At 38.9% G+C, this 12,604-nt stretch overlaps 1 protein-coding gene across 1 annotated transcript in view; it reads left to right on the forward strand.

The window, feature by feature from the left end:
- LOC120534862 (tigger transposable element-derived protein 1-like) overlaps positions 1 to 12,604 on the forward strand; it is an 81,716-nt gene that overhangs the window by 25,478 nt on the left and 43,634 nt on the right. The gene's annotated exons all lie outside the window — the stretch shown is intronic.

A 12,604-nucleotide genomic window follows, 5' to 3' on the forward strand; every position in this document is an offset into this window, starting at 1 on the left:
ATTTAATGGCTGGTAATGCCAGTGAGACACATTACCACAGTAGGTGAGTAAGAGATCATGGATCCTATTGAGGACAACCCTAGCAAGGACCTAATCCGGTACAGACGGCAGTGTTATCCCCCTGTAGTTGCCACAATCTATGAGATCACCCTTCCTTTTCCAGATATGGATGACAAGTCCCATTTTCCAGTCAGTTTGCATGATACCAGTCTCCCAGATGGAAGCAAAGATTGCTTGCAATGCCAGGGTGACAGACTTACCACCAGCCTGGAGAAGTTCACCCCGTATACCACAGATCCCTACAGCCTTCCCTACCCTCAGCTGATTCACCACCAGTGCAATCTAAGTGAGATTGGGTGGTTCACAGCTAAGTGGAGGATAAGCCTCAAGAACCATGGACCTAGAGATATCCAACATCCTAACTGGAGGATCAGCTTTAAACAGCTGCTCAAAGTAGCCAGCCCAGCGGGTCACAACTGCAGTGTCATCCTTAAGGACTGCTCCATCAGCCACTCTCCGAAAACAGGTTTGGTTGTCTGTAGTACTTTAATTCTCCTGTAAGCAGGACATTGGTCACTAGACACCAGATGGTGTGTCACTTGTTCACAAATTCCTCTAACAAACACCTCCTTATCTGCCTTCAGAGCCCTCACAGCCATCCTTCTCATTGTTTTCAATACAGACCGGAGTTGCCATCAAGTCATGCACTACGACTCCTCTCGATGATATTCCGAGTGCTCTGCAAGATGAAACACCTCCTGCTGGGAACACTGGTACACCAACACAACCCTCAGCAACCTTCAGGGTCTTGTCATGGAAAGTCTCCCACATCACATTAGGATCAGCAGTCACACCCAAGTCCATAAGTTCCTCACATAAACTGCGTGCAAACTTGTCATATACTGCCTGATCTTGGAGTCTGGCCAGGTCCAGTCTTATTTTCCTAATAGGTGATAACATACTAGACCAAAGCTGGATTTTCAGAATAGCAACCCTGCAGTTTTGTAACAGCCTCCAGTGTCTGCCCACGAGGATGTGATTTATTTCCTTCACTGCACCACCAGTATTGGGAGTACCAAGTCCAACGATGCGGCTCAGAGCGCTGGAACCAGGATCCAGCAATTCACAGCCCCTGACCTTTTGCAAAGTCAAGGAACATGGGGCCACTTTCACCATGGTCACCAGACCTATGGTGACCGAGACAATCCTCATAGCCGGCCCTGTTAATGCCAGTGGTTGCATTTAGGGGACCCATGACCAGAGGAATGTCACCTCGCGGGCACTGATCAACTTACGAGCAAAGCTGAAACATAAAATGCCTCTCTCACTGAGACATCACTCACTGCGGTCAGAGCATACACTGAGACAACAGACAAGGCACCCAGAGACATATACTGCTAGTGAGTGCCGTAATCTGGGTCTCATAATATGCCTGTTGAAAGGAATGACATCAGACACCATCTAAAGGAGCCATTCCGCTACAGCAACAACTATTCCCCGAGTATGACAGCCATTAGAGCGACCATACCAATAAAAAGTATACCCACCTGCAGAGATCTGGCCAGTCCCATGTCTGCACACCTCAGAGAGTGTTTCCAGTGAAATGCGGCATTTACGCAGCTCCTCCAACATCAGAGGAAGATGACCATCATGCCGGAGAGAGACAAGACATTCCACGCACCTACCCAGATGGGCCGCCTCAAATTGGGACCCAAGTGCTGCCGTGTAATGGGGCTCCCAAGAGCTTTTCCCCATCAACTTCATATTGTACCACAAAGATGCATTCTGAGTGAATTAAACTGGTTTTTATAATTAATGTATGGTGTGATGGACTGTTGGGGCCTTTGCCCAGCCAGGACGCCTTTATGGAAGGACCGGGAAAGAAATGATAACTCCCCAGGACATAAGAAGGAAGTCCCCCTGGTTTGTATTCGGGAAACGGGAGTGGAGCTTAGAAGCTCAACCCTGCTGGGGCCTGTGGCTGCCGCCAGGGGGTGCTTGGAAAGAGGCGGAACTCTGGACTGCAGCACTTCTGCCACACCCAGAAGTGTGGCCAGGAGAGGATCCGGGTGCACAAGGAGTACTTCTGAGCGCCCGTGCTCTACTTCCACCACACCAGAAAGTGCTGCTGGATGATCGTTGTCGGGCACCTGGAGCACGTCTGGGGGGTAACATAAAAGGGGCCATCTCACTCTATTCAGGAAGCCAGAGTCGGGAGGTGGAGGACTGAGCTTGTGTGGAGGAGTGAAGCGGTAATAGTAGAAGAACAAAGAAAGACAAAGAAAAAGAAGGAAGAAACTGAGCCATAATTAAGGGCACTGTGTGCAAAATGTAAAAAAAAGGACATATTTTGGCACCTATGTCTGTGTGTGTGTGTGTGTCTGGGGCTGATTTTCCACAATGGTAGAAAAAATCTAAAATACATTTCTGGCCAGCTAATATTCAGTTCCAATGTGTGATGAGAAAAGTTGCTTTTATGTATATTAAAGACACAGGAACACTCCACCTCTCATTGCAAAGTGTTAGCTTTAAACCACCTGAAAAAGAATGTGCATCATCTCTATAAAATTAGGGGCTGCTTTTCCCTTTAGGTGCAGCACCCTTAGCACTGCCCTGTTGCACCTATGGATTACACACTACTTAGTGTTTAAACTATTAGGGAATATGTATATGAAGTATATGATTACAAATATTCATGTTCAAATACAGCACACTAAATATAAGGCAATAAGTTATTTACTTTTCAGTTTTTCACAGAACAAAAAATAATTACCTGAAAGTGTATAATTTTGAGGTTAAAAAAAGGATGGATGGTAGAATTGCTATTATGACCTTGTTAGCATGAAAGAATAAGAAAAACTTAAAATAAAATATATATTGTAACTATATGTATAAGTGCATTCAACACAAGAAAAAAATACATGTGTAAAACTGTACAAGAATAAAAACACCACTAATTCACCATTTAAATCTGGTTCATGCTGTGGTTCGTGCTGCTGCCTCACAATTTCAACAAACATGCTGGATAGCACTGCCACATCATATTTCCAGTATCCTGGATTCCAGGTCCACATTTGATCAGTGTGAACTTGGTGGTGCCATTGCTCTACATCCAAGTTATTTTCTTGCCCTTAAAATGAAATCTGAGATAATTGGGAGCCTTTAAAAGATGTAAAGATTCTGTCAACAGATTAGATGCCCAACTTCAGACTTCAAGTTTTGGGGTTGGGAGGCTAACTGACTGCGAACCTTCCGGAGATTTTTTTTCTCCAGAGATGCTGCTGGAGGGTTTGTTTAACTCTGCACTGTTATCAACAGGCTGTGGGCGTAGCAATGGATTGTGCAGACTGTGGAAAGCACAAGGGCCTACGAGCTTGCAGGGCCCACTTGGGGACGTATAATTTTTAAAAAAAATTTTAATAACTTAAATGACTTGCACATTTCATTGTTAAATAATTCCCAGTTTCAGTGGCATGTTTGCACCATCACCAGGCAAGTCCAATCCAATCCATTATGAAATTACATTTTCGGCAGGCCTACAGTTTACACCAATTATAGATTTCAGGAGTTCAGATGCTCAGAGCCTAATTGGAGGCACAACACAGCCTAGTCCACCTTAGAGGGAAGTGCACATTCCCAAATTTTGCAACCTTTGACGTGCCATAGTGGATCTGAATGGAAGAAGTTTTAAGGACGTCACATGAATAATGTAAATATACATTATTATCGTAAATAAGTGCTACTTTTGTTCTTTGATTTGATGTCAACAGTTTTCGAAGTTCGAACCTGTAAACGGTAAATCATAGCAATTGTGATGTTAAGTTATGGTCCCCGTTAGTCAGTAAACGCTGAATATTTGAACAATTTGATGCTTTATATACTCTCTCCATACGACATGATGTTGGCCAGTAGTAGTGGATTCGTAAGGCACGCCTGCAACAGGAATTGAAAAACTCTAAGCTTTCCAAGACTCCTACCTTTCTCAAAACTGAGCAAGGGCCAGCAGTATGAACTTAAAATGCTGATGCTAGTGAATCTTGCAACGGCTGCAAGTAGGTTATGCAGACAGAGCAGTGAGTGAAATGGTTGCAACTACCGAGTCTGGAAGTCTGCTGAAACCGTTAAAAAAGGAGAAACTACTAAAGACAAACAAGCAATACATATGCAATTTCCTACTGACAAGGCAAATTTCTTGTAATAATTAACACCCCACTTTATGATGTTCATTTTCTCAGAACCTGTGTAAAACAGGTTGATTGTGTAGTTGTACCCTGTCAGCTGGTGTTATCATTTTAAATTTGTCACAAACTGAAATTGTTTCATTTTATAGCACAGAACAATTAAAAACATTATTACAAATTCCACTTAGAGAGCCGGTTTGTTTGTCACCGGTGTGTGATTTGATAGTGATGCTGGCACCTAGGATCTAGTTGTGAATAAATTACTAACAGTAAAGGGAGGGACCCACCTCAGGGCGCTGAACAGGGGCCTTTTGCAAGCTAGCTATGCCTCAGTCAACAGGCCATATCTAAATATTGCTAAGCTTCATTTATATAAATAAATTTAGCACCACTTTGCTTCCAGACTGTTAAACAAACCTGTGTCTTCATGTGTACTCATTATGTAATTAGTGATTTGTAAAGTTTGTATTTGTATATACTTCTGAACTTGTCACAATGCTCTGCACCTGTGCAATGTACAAAAAGTAAACTTAAATGAACTGATTTGAAATTAGCAATGTACGGAGCCAAAAACCTTAATTTATTACATAAATAAAAATGTATATATTTGGAAAAATGCTTAGTTCAACTCAGTATTTTGGAGACCATAGTCAATCCCAGCAGCATCAAGCACAAGGGAGTCACCAACCTTCGACAAGGCTCCATTCCATTACATGGTCTACTCAAATACACTCAAACAGAACAAATTTAGAATTGGCAATACCCATATATGGTCATCTTCTAGGATTTAGGAGGAAAGCTTATGAATATACAGTGCATCCGGAAAGTATTCACAACGCATCACTTTTTTCACATTTTGTTATTTTACTGCCTTATTCCAAAATGGATTAAATTCATTTTTTTTTCTCTCAGAATTCTACACACAACACCCCATAATGACAACATGAAAAAAGTTTACATGAGATTTTTTCAAATCTATTTAAAATAAAAAAATTGAGAAAGCACATGTACATAAGTATTCACAGCCTTTGCCATGAAGCTCAAAATTGAGCTCAGGTGCATCCTGTTTCCCCTGATCATCCTTGAGATGTTTCTGCAGCTTAATTGGAGTCCACCTGTGGTAAATTCAGTTGATTGGACATGATTTGGAAAGGCACACACCTGTCTATATAAGGTCCCACAGTTGACAGTTCATGTCAGAGTACAAACCAAGCATGAAGTCAAAGGAATTGTCTGTGGACCTCCGAGACAGGATTGTCTCAAGGCACACATCTGGGAAAGGTTACAGAAAAATTTCTGCTGCTTTGAAGGTCCCAATGAGCACAGTGGCCTCCATCATCCGTAAGTTAATGAAGTTCGAAACCACCAGGACTCTTCCTAGAGCTGGCCAGCCATCTAAACTGAGCGATCGGGGGAAAAGGGCCTTAGTCAGGGAGGTGACCAAGAACCCAATGGTCACTCTGTCAGAGCTCCAGAGGTCTTCTCTGGAGAGAGGAGAACCTTCCAGAAGGACAACCATCTCTGCAGCAATCCACCAATCAGGCCTGTATGGTAGAGTGTCCAGACGGAAGCCACTCCTTAGTAAAAGGCACATGGCAGCCCACCTGGAGTTTGCCAAAATGCACCTGAAGGACTCTCTGACCATTAGAAACAAAATTCTCTGGTCTGATGAGACAAAGATTGACCTCTTTGGTGTGAATGCCAGGCGTCACGTTTGGAGGAAACCAGGCACCGCTCATCACCAGGCCAATACCATCCCTACAGTGAAGCATGGTGGTGGCAACATCATGCTGTGGTGATGTTTTTCAGCAGCAGGAACTGGGAGACTAGCAAGGATAAAGGGAAAGATGACTGCATCAATGTACAGAGACATCCTGGATGAAAGCCTGCTCCAGAGCGCTCTTGACCTCCACTTGAGGAGTGGCTTCAGAACAACTCTGTGAATGTCCTTGAGTGATCCAAGGCCAGAGCCCAGACTTGAATCCGATTGTACATCTCTGGAGAGATCTTACAATGGCTGTGCACCGACGCTTCCCATCCAACCTGATGGAGCTTGAGAGGTGCTGCAAAGAGGAATGGGCGAAACTGGCCAAGAATAGGTGTGCCTATCTTGTGGCATCATATTCAAAATGACTTCAGGCTGTAATTGCTGACAAAGGTCCATCGACAAAGTATTGAGCAAAGGTTGTGAATACTTATGTACATGTGATTTCTCAGTTTTTCTAATTTTAATAAATTTGCAAAAACCTCAAGTAAACGTTTTCCATGTTGTCATTATGGGGTGTTGTGTGTAGAATTCTGAGGAAATAAATGAATTTAATCCATTTGGAATAAGGCTGTAACATAACAAAATGTGGAAAAAGTGATGCACTGTGAATACTTTCCGGATGCACTGTACAAACTCCACACAGACAATGACTGGGTACACTATTTGAAATCAGGATGCTGAATCCATGAAGCTGCAGCACTAACCAGTATGCTTTTTAATTTCCATAATGTAGTTTGTGACCAATATATACAGTATATGGCAATCTTCAGTGAGCATCGTATCTTTTTATGTCTAAACTATTACAATCTACAGTTAACTCCCAAACAGATTAAACAGGTGAAATTAAAAAAAAAGGAAATATACCCACTCTCACTCATTCTTGGTCAATTTAATAATTGGATAATATATATAAAAAAAACTATAATAATGAGATAATGTACAAACCCCACAAAGACAATAATCTTGCTGAGAATTCAACTGATGTAAGTCTGTCAGCCTTTCTGTAAGGTAAGCATGGACCTCTTTTGACTGTAAGCAGCCTATCCACAGAAAATATACAGTACTGTAAGTTATTTATTTAGATAGGCCGGTAGACCCACGGCTGTGTAAAAGTTACCTGTAACTGCACCTTCACCTTAACTGTCTGAATAGAGTAAGCGAGGGGGATAGGTGAGTAAAATTCATATTTTGCAAAAGACTCACTCAGACGCATTCAAGGAGCAACAGAGGAGTGAAAGTAGAAATTGTGTGGCATGTGCTTCAATATGAAAGGAAAACCATTCTTATTGAGTGTACTTATACATTTGCCTACTTCATATTTGCTAAAAACAACACCTTTTTAAGGAAACAAAACTCTACCTTTTTGTTATGATTGTTGTATAGGAGTCTCATTGAAATAACATTCGCTTCTTTTTAAGCTGGTATTTCAAGACAATACAAAGACAAGCAAAGCCAGGTCATCATTCAGTCAGTAAAATCAATACTCTATTGTAAACCAGTTAACACACAAGGACATATAGGTTCATAAGGGCAGAGGCTATCCCAGCAGCACTGGGTACAAAGCAGGAACCAGCCCTGGACAGTCAACAGTCCACCACAGGAAAATCACAGAATATATGCTTCAGACCCTCAAATGATTATTTTGAAAGTATTAGGAATCATTTACCCTTTAGAAAACCTCTATAGACATTTCTCCTTAATAGGATAGTCCCCTTAACAATCTGCTTTTCGTTTCTTGGTTGGTTAGAGAAGCATATCTTAATATTTTACCTAATAAGTTCTGCTTTTAGTTTAACTAGTAAAATTTCAAGAGACTGTTGGTCTAATCACCTCTGTGAGTTCAATTAAATAGCACAGTATGATTTCCTACTGTGAAAAATAAGTACTGTAAAACAGGTTAGCAGCACTGGAGAAATCTTCCCAAAAACATATTCATTTTCCTCAAAATGTTATTAAAAATGTTTAATGAATTTCTAATCAGTGTTTTAACCCAGCACTGATGTCAGACATAATCATCAATAATTAGCCTTCGAGGAATGGAATAGTAATATCTCCTACTATATATCTCTGGCTTCTCCTTTGCAACCTACCTGACTTGATGATTCTCCTGTCTATTGTGCTGAAAGCTCCTCCATAAATGTTTTTTTCCCTTAGCTAGGTACTGTATATAAAAGTGATTCCCCTGACACAATTTTTGACAGATGCAGCAGGACTGCCGATTTTATTCCCATGTAGAACTCACTATGCAATCCATGTTACAAATTTCTGTTATCACCATGTCAAGTCCCTGCAATTGCATTTCTCAATCCATTATGGTTTCTGTACTTTCAGTAAAGACAGACTTGTTTCGTTTCCATATCTGAAGAAAAATCATTTGAGTTTTCTGTTACTTGACTTAGTATAGCACCTGAAAGATCCATTTTTCTTTTTGCTTCTCTTAGTAGTAACCTTTACAAATCAATGCTTGAATAACAGTCTAATTCTTCTTTCCTAAAATTACTTTTACCTTTTTAATAATTTCCTCATTTGTAACAAGTTATTTTTGTTTCTGCTTTAATTTTTGTATGGTCAGACATTGATCATGTTGTGTGACTAGTTTTAGAAAGAAAAAAATGAAAGAAAAGAAATACAAAAATATTCAAGACACTGAATGGATTAAATAGGTTTAAAAATGAAATGGCTATATTACTTCTATTAATTTCAGGAAATAGACTTTTGTTTATGCTGTTTAATCATTTAACATATCCTTTTTTTGTTACCAGTGTGCTTAATAAACTGCTCCTGTATAGTTTCCTTTAAAACTAAAAGTACTGTTAGCAAAGACAGTGAACAAAAACATTAGCACTGTTAAATACATTTAGATAGTTTCATTTGTACTTTTGAAGCTTGTCATTAAGAAATATCCTCAAAACTTCAACTACAGTAAAGTACCAGCCAACATTCTGTCCATTACATTGCCAAAATATATAACTTCTATTTATTATATCTATTATCTATTATATCTATTTTATTTTATTTCTATTTTCTCTACAAATTTAGATTTTAATAATTTCAGAGCACTGGCTAACTCAGGAGTTTGGTTGTCTTTTGTAATATGAATTATACAGACTGGCACCTTTCACTTCTGGTGGGCTGGAAATAAGATGCTGTATTTTGAATCTAAAGAGGCAAACAAAGATATAATAAGTATTTTGACAAATGAAAATATTTCTGCAGTTATTTGGTGCACTATGAAAAGTAAAAAAAATGTAAAGGCAGAAATTATACATATATCTTGTAAGTTTCCACTTTGTGTGTTGACTCACATATTACACTCTGCTTTAAAGAAACATGCACTTTGAGGGTTTTTTTCAGTTTTTGAAGATGCTTTTCTCTACAAAGTGCAGTGTTAACAGAATTATTTAGATTAGATTTGGGGTAGTTACTCACAGAAAGTAATCCTTCAAATTGCGTATTACTTGTAGCAGAATCGTGTCACAAATTTCCTCCTGGAAAAAGTAAACAAACTACTTCTCTAAACCCTTGCAAATATGTACCAATTGGAAACTGCAAGGATGACATTTAATTTCACGAACCATCTTATTGCAAAGGTGACATCCTATCATAGTAGCACACAGTTACTGAGCTCTTCAGAATGACCCATTTTGTTTTATAAATGTTTGCAAATGGTGACTGCATGGCTAGGTGCTTGATTTTATACACCTGTGGCAAAGGGTCTAACTGAAACACCTGAATTCAATAACTAAGGTGTGTCCCAATAGTTATGTCCATATAGTGCATCTTTCAGGGAAAGAAAACTTGTGGCTGTTTTATTAGTGCCATTTGGAGAATTGCTCAACTTTTACCATTTCAACAGGACTTGACACACTGCATGCATAACTATAAGCCTTTCCATCCCAAATGATTTCACACTGTAAAATTACCTTTTTTCAATAGATATAGTATAAACTAAATACATCACAAAAACCGCTAAATCCTACCCTTTCTTTTACATTCTGGACATGTACTGTTTCTTGACAACTCGACGTTATGTATCCAACCTTGGAGAAGGCAAGGAATTTCTGATGCTGAAATCTGAGCACAGACAGACAGACAGGGCGATCAGTTTCATCTGTTCCAGCGTATCAACATTGTCGTGTACTCAAAGCTGAGGAGGAAACCCTCCAGGTCGTCCTTAGGGCCCATCTTCACAAACACGTCTCTGGGGTGAGTAGCTGGAAGAGATGGCAGATCCTCCAGGTCCGGAGGTAGGGGAATGTACTGAGGGTCCAACTCTGGAGGGTGCTGAGAATCCATCTGTGCAACACCTCACCTGGTACCACTTGTCAAGCTTGGGTCACAAAGTTGCACAGGAGAGTTCAGCAGGTTTTCCAAGAAGTAGAAACTTTATTGCTGTTCTGCCAGATACAAACACAAGGAACAGCCATCACTGTTTTTGACACATCAAAACAAAGTCTTCTTCATCAAGGGGGGTCCAGTGGGCCAGTAGCAGTGGCTGGAGCAGAGGAAGTTTGGGGAAAGAGAGACAGGAGAGTGAGAGACCTCAGGATGGCCGCGGCTTGGTCTTTTAAAGGTTTGTAGCCCGGCAAGTCAGCAAGCCTGCAGTTGATCCTGCAAACAGGAGCTGTAAGAGTGAATTTGTTTCCCATTGAAAAACTGTTTAAGAGGGGGACTCTGAAAGGCCGCCATATCACCCTGCAGCAGCGGTCACAATATGTAAAATATAATGAAACATATTTCACTTAATATACTGTAACACACATACACAAATTATATTATGTATGAGAAACAACATACTGTGTGTGCACAACCATGTTTCTGACAGATCATTAATTTATTTGGCTTATTTTTTAACTTAGAAATAAAAAAATAAACATAGCTTTTCCAATTAATTAAATTTAATTTGAACTCCCTGTTACTCACTAAAAGTAGTTCAAGTAGGTAGCTGTGTCAGCATATAGGCTTCAATTTATTACACTCTGAAACAATTGTGTACAATATATACTTTCTTTAATATTCACTAGTATTAGGGTGTTGTACTCTGTTAGCCATAATGAATGTATTGAGAAGTCAAACAAAATGACATCTTGCCTGAAGAAGTGACCTGAGTTGCCTCGAACGCTTGCATACTTTAATGTTCAGGAAACACTTTATTTGTTTCTGTATTTAATGTAAGTACTTCCATTAGACAGCAGATTAGAATAATAAGCATTGTAAGGGTATACAGGGTGAATGGCAGTGAATTTTTCACTATCCTGTATGGGCATGCTTTTCATAGAAAAGCTATTTTATCAGAATGCTGGACCAAGCATGTTAATATTTAATTTCCCCATATAAGTAGTTGGGAGCGGTGCTGAAAACTGCTACTGATACTAAACAGGTGTCTGCATCGATGCCTGTATATTTAAAGTAAAATAAGAATTCTTCCATTTGTGTTTCTTTAAGCTAATAAAATCCAGTATTTCTTTTAATTGGACACTTCAAGTCTTATTTTCAAGTCTGTTGTATCCCTAAAAAGGACACATCTTCTTTGATTCAGTCTCATTCATATATGTGTATATACATACTGTATTTAATCAAATAGTTAATGGCTGAACATTCTGTTAGACGTGCATCTTTTCAATATTAGTTCATTAAATCTACCATTAAAATTATTAAAATCTACCATTGTGCTAACAATTGTAATTATAAATAGACCTGGAATATTAAAGGTTTGGTCCATAAAAATGTTATATAAGTGAAAAGTACAAGCACTTAGCATATTAGCAAAAAAATATAAATCAACAAACTACATTTAAAATAAAGCATATCAAAATCAAGAATTATAAAGATTTAAAAAGGTCTTTAGGTCCAATCTATTTGACGTGTCATACAGTACGTTCAGTCACATTTTACTAACCATGTGCTTTACATAGGACAGAACATTGCAGGTTACTAGACTAATACCAATTTATAATTTGTGCTGTGCACAACAAGATTTGAGAAGAAAACACGAACATGTCATTATTTTTACTGTGACGATTTATTTGTTATCCTACTAATCACAACACCTAGTGATAAAGGTATTAAATTATTGTTGAAATCTGCAGTATTTTTCAAACTTACTAATATGGAATGTCAAAGGCCTCAATCAAAACCTAAAAAGAAAAAAAGTATTCTCCCAGCTCACAGCTTTCAAGGTCAAGATAGTATTTTTACAGCAAACACAACTAAAAAACGAGGAAAAGTTTCGACTGAAAAGAGGGTAGAACAGCCAGATCTTTTACTTTTATAATAAGAAAACCAGAGATTTGTGAATTAAGTTATGAAACAATCCTACTTGTAGCAACTCATGTACTATCTAATCCGGAAGGGTTCTATGAAATGATGGTTGGGAATGTATTCAAATTTAAAATAATTTTGGTAATTATATATGCTTCAAATGTAGAAAATGGAGATTTTATGCAGCAAAAAAAAAAAAAATCATTTGCACTGGTTCCTGATGTGAGCACTGATAACATTTTAATGGCTGAATTACACTTTTACTGCATTTTCAATCCAGACTTTGATAAGTCCTCAACTTTAGCAACTATAACATTTAACACTGCAAAGACAATTACACAGTTCAGTGCAGATCACAATTAGACCCATGGATTCAGCACAATTCAACACAATA

Source organism: Polypterus senegalus, chromosome 9 (assembly GCF_016835505.1).
Source record: "Polypterus senegalus isolate Bchr_013 chromosome 9, ASM1683550v1, whole genome shotgun sequence".
NCBI classification, from domain to species: domain Eukaryota; kingdom Metazoa; phylum Chordata; class Cladistia; order Polypteriformes; family Polypteridae; genus Polypterus; species Polypterus senegalus.